The 4635-nt window shown below is 38.4% G+C and overlaps 1 non-coding gene across 1 annotated transcript; it reads left to right on the top strand.

Annotated features, from left to right (window-relative positions):
• Window positions 1-384: 384 nt before the first annotated feature.
• Window positions 385-489, top strand: LOC119000373 (U6 spliceosomal RNA). Its single transcript, XR_005069305.1, has one exon. It is a non-coding gene; the product is annotated as a U6 spliceosomal RNA (small nuclear RNA).
• Window positions 490-4635: the final 4146 nt, after the last annotated feature.

Genomic DNA, 4635 nt, shown 5'->3' with positions numbered 1-4635 from the left:
TTTAACACTCTGCTTAAGAACAAAAAATTCAATTGAGTAAATTTGACCAATTCACAAATTGAGCAGCATCCCATTAGCAAATTGAGAATAGCCCCAAGGATCTATACAATGTAAAAGGTTTTCAGCCCCGGCTGGTGTGGCTCATTGGGTTGAGCATTGGCATGCAAACAGAAAGGTCACAGGTTTGATTCGCAGGTGGGGCACGTGCCTGGGTAGCTGGCCAGGTCAACTGGTCAATGCATGTCTCACACACCGACATTTCTCTCCTTTTCTCTTTCCCTTTCTTCCCATCTTTCAAAAAATAAATAAATAAATATTTTAAAGAATCATTTTCATAGGTAGAAACTGAGTAGGACAAAAATGTTATTAAAAGGTAGAAGTAAAGTGCTCGCTCTGGCAGCACCTGTACTAAAATTGGAGTGAAACAGAGGTTAGCATGGGCCCCTGGGCAAGGATGCCGTGCAAATTTGCCAAGTGTTGCCTTCTTTTTACTTTTATTTTTTATTTGTTTTTTGACTTTATTTATTTAATTTTAGAGAGAGGGGAAGGAGGAAGAGAGGGAAAGAAACATTGGATGTACGGATGCTTCTCACATGCTCCCCACTGGGGACCTGGCCACAACCCAGGCATGTGCCCTGACTAGGAATTGAACCAGCGACTCTTTGGTTCTCAGGCCGGTGCTCAATCCACTGAGTCACACCAGCCAAGGCATGTGCTGCATTATAGTTAATTATTAAATATAATAATTTTTAATTTATAAATGTTTTAATAAATTATTTTAAATGATTGTTTTAATCATTATAAATTATTATTTCATTTATAATGATTTAATTATTATATTTAATGGTAAATATAAATATTATTCCATTAAATTGTAATGGAATCCTACACAGCAGAAATTAAAAAAGAACGTCTTTTGACAGCATGGGTGGAACTGGAGAATATTATGCTAAGTGACATAAGCAAATTGATGAAAGACAAATACCATATGATCTCACCTATATGAGAAACAAAATCAACTAACAAACAAAATAGATCTATAGGACTAGAAACATGGAACAGACTGAAAGTGACCAGAGGAGATGAGTGAGGGGGACAATGGTGGAAAGAAGGGGAAGGGACTAGACAAAGAACATGTATGAGTGACCCATTGACAGCAGTGTGGGAATTGACTGTGGGAGCTGGGGCGTGGGTGGGATGGGCAGAGGAGGGCAAAGGGGGGGAACTTAGGACAGGTGTAATAGAATAACAATAAAATGATATAATAAAAAATAAAATTATTGTTTCAGATAAAGCTACCTGCACTTAGGGGAGTTGAGGAAGGGGATTCTCTTATCAGGCAGATTGCCTCAGCTTCACTTGGGAGATAAAATAACACACATGACAGATTACCTCATTGGCAATGCCCAGAAAATGTCAAACTGACAGGTTAATATTACATTCCTAGAGAAGACTGCAGTTTGGTCAGTATTAAGTCTAAAATGGGTGTTATCAGCTTTGGAACAAGTGACTACATTTTGGGCCTGTGCTTTTCCCTTTCACAATCTCCTCCTTTTGATCAGACTCTAGTTTGACTAAGAGATGTAAATTTAAGACAGTAACACCACTCTCAGCTTCAGATCTGTAGTTCTTGAAACTTTTGTTGATTCTCTGTGCTATTCATGAGGTTTTGGTTCATGGCTTCAGGATGACAATTATTATTTCAGACTGAATTTGCTGTGGTCTCCAAGATCCAAACCAATCAAAACCAAATAACTCAAAGAAAGATCCTGCTGAGGGAATCACATTTTGAATCCAAGTGGCTTGCTCAGTGATCTAGTGTAACTGAGTTTCAAGTGAATTAAGGGTTATCCTACTGTCAAGAACAACTTTGGTCAGAAAAATCTCAGAATTTTTGTTGGGCAGCTGATGCTTTAACAGCTGATTCTGCACTATTTTCAGGAGCTAAAGAGAAGTTCCTCATTTGTATTAACTCCTAATCAGGGAAGTAGGGACCAACCAAAGGAAGCAAATTCTGAATCATGAAAAACCCTCTGATAGATTCTTTCTAACTTGACAATGTAAATTCAGGGAAGCTGACCAATGAGCATCTCAATTTGTTTGTGAATAGTTAGGGGCACATTTAGATAATCTAAGAGGCTTTGCCTTATCATACATAAGCCATTTAGACATTGGTAGTTCCTAAGAGAATAATAACAACTATCAACAAAGATCAATTATATTGAGCATAAACACTTCCATTGAGGTGGCACTATGAATGGACAAGTTAGAATTTTTGGTGACACCTTCTGAGACTAAAAGATTACCCCCCACACATGTACCTCCTTAGGAATGACCTGGGAAATAGGGACCTTATCGCTCTCGAGTATTATCTTTCCAGCCAGTGCTAGAGTAAAAGAAAGAAAAAAATATGAAAAGATTTTATATTTAGTTAAAGTACAAAGTCGTGATTTGGCATCTTGGGTGGAAGCAGTCTACATCAGTTTCACCTATTCTTCTTCCTTGTCAGCCTGATTTACAGGTCTCTGGGATCTGTGTGGACCAGATGTCAGGTAGATCATTCTTTGGCTATAAGATATATATCCAGTACATAGTTTTATACCAGTGAGAGTAGTCAGGAGTACTTGGTAAGCTTCCTTTCAGTAGTTTTAAAGGGCTGTCTTTCTCTGATGGTCCTTCTAGAACATCAGTCACCAGGTTCTAGACTACAATCAACAGGATTGCTGGAATGGGTATCTTTAACCTGTTGATGATAGGCGTAAACATAAGACATTAAAGATTTAGAGCACATGGCCATAGTAGTATGAAATAATAAGGAATCAACAGATAGCAGGTTTACTGATGATAGTCTCATGTGGAGTGAGTTTATATTTCCAAAGGGAGGTTCTGAAAAATAGTTGCAAGACAAAAGGCAATTCATTAAGCCAGGGAAGTTTAATAGTCTCAGCAAGTTTAGAGATTTTAAGTGAGAGGGTCTTATTAATTTTCTCTGCCTTGCCTGATGACTGATGGTGATAAGGACAATGATAACTCCAAAAAGATGGAACGTTTTATTTAAGACTTGTATACTTTGTCATTGAAGTGACTGCCTTAATCACTACAAGTTAAAAGGTATATGCCATATGGGAAATACATTGCCTACCCATTTATTTGCCACGTGAGGGCATCAGCCTTGTGGCAGGAGATGGTTTTCACCCATTTAGAAAACTTGCATATAATTATAAAAACATATGTATAACCCAGGGTCAGTTGAATGAAGTGTAGTTGCAGGTTTTGGAAAGGTCCAGAGGAAGGAGGTCCGAGCCCTTAGAAACACAGTTCTCCCACAGTTACAGGCTCGGTAGATCAGATGTTGTTGGTAGAGTGTTTTCGCAATTTTGTATGTTTTCACATCAATGTCTGTTCATAATTTAAGTTACTTAAATGCACTAGGACGGACGAAGAAATGCCAACATGAAAAAAAATCAGTTTGACAGGGAGCTGGAAAGAACCAAGTAGTCTTCTTGGTTTCCCATAGTCCTGACTGTTTAGTTTATAGCCATTGTATTACGACTTAATTTCTCTGGTTAAGGAGCAGGCTACTGTCATATTACTAGAACATCAAGACGGCAGATGTTTGGTGATAAGGGGTCATCTTTTTGCAGAGCAGAATGTACTTTGTTCACATGTGCCACAATTTTGCAGATTCTGTTGCTGCTGCCTTTGCATGAAAGTCACAAGAGCATTTGCCTGAAACTCAGGTGTGAGCTTCCATTCTGATAAAAGCAGTTTCAGAAGGTAAAAGAATAACAGTAAAAAGATACTTTGCTCATTGCTCGTTTTTTATTGGGATTCCAGAGGATTTCGGAAAAAGTCTTTTTCCCCCCCATAATAGTCCCAAATCATGGATGATTCCAAATGCATATCAGCTCTCAGTATAAATAGTTAGTCTGTCTTTTTGATAACTGGTATGCTCAGATAAGGGTAGGAATTTCTGTTTGTTGAGCAGATTTATCTTGTGACATGTTCCCCCTTTCAAATAGGTTGTGTTGAGTAGAATAGCATAACCAGCTTGAACATTGCCTTTTCCATTGCTACAATATGACACATCAATGAACAGGATTAGATTAGGACTAGCTAAAGGGGTGTCTTCTCATACATCAGGATACCGTGTTACAGAGTAGAACTTCCTAACTCCCAGCTATGGTGCTCACTGTCATTGGACAGTGACAGTAACATAGCAGGATTAAAGATGTTACAACATTTAAGATGTAGATTAGGTCACAAAACCAAAAGGGTCTCAGGTAGTTAGTCTGCTTGCAGAGAGATGTTGAGTCCATTGAAAGTTAAGAAGACTTTGGACAGTGTGTGAAATTTGCAATTAAACGTCATTTTCCAGGATTAGCTCGGCCGAGGCTTCCACTAACTTTGCAGTTTCAGTGGTAACCTTAAGACAGCTGGGACAGGCACAAATAACTGGATCAAACTGTATGCTATCATAGGAAACAGGCCTATGTTTACTGAAACTTTAGCGAATTCATAGAATGGGGAAGTCAACAGAAAAAATTAGGACTCCATCTACAGTCTGAAATAACCAGCGAAGCCTGGAAATCCACAAGGCTATCACTTAGTTGGGTTTAAGAAATGTGTGATTTA

This window comes from Sturnira hondurensis, unplaced genomic scaffold (assembly GCF_014824575.4).
Source record: "Sturnira hondurensis isolate 20B ecotype Veracruz unplaced genomic scaffold, ASM1482457v3 Scaffold0015596, whole genome shotgun sequence".
Lineage (NCBI taxonomy): Eukaryota > Metazoa > Chordata > Mammalia > Chiroptera > Phyllostomidae > Sturnira > Sturnira hondurensis.
The sequence above is the reverse complement of the archived record's forward strand: the minus strand, read 5'-3'. Positions and strand labels throughout refer to the sequence as shown.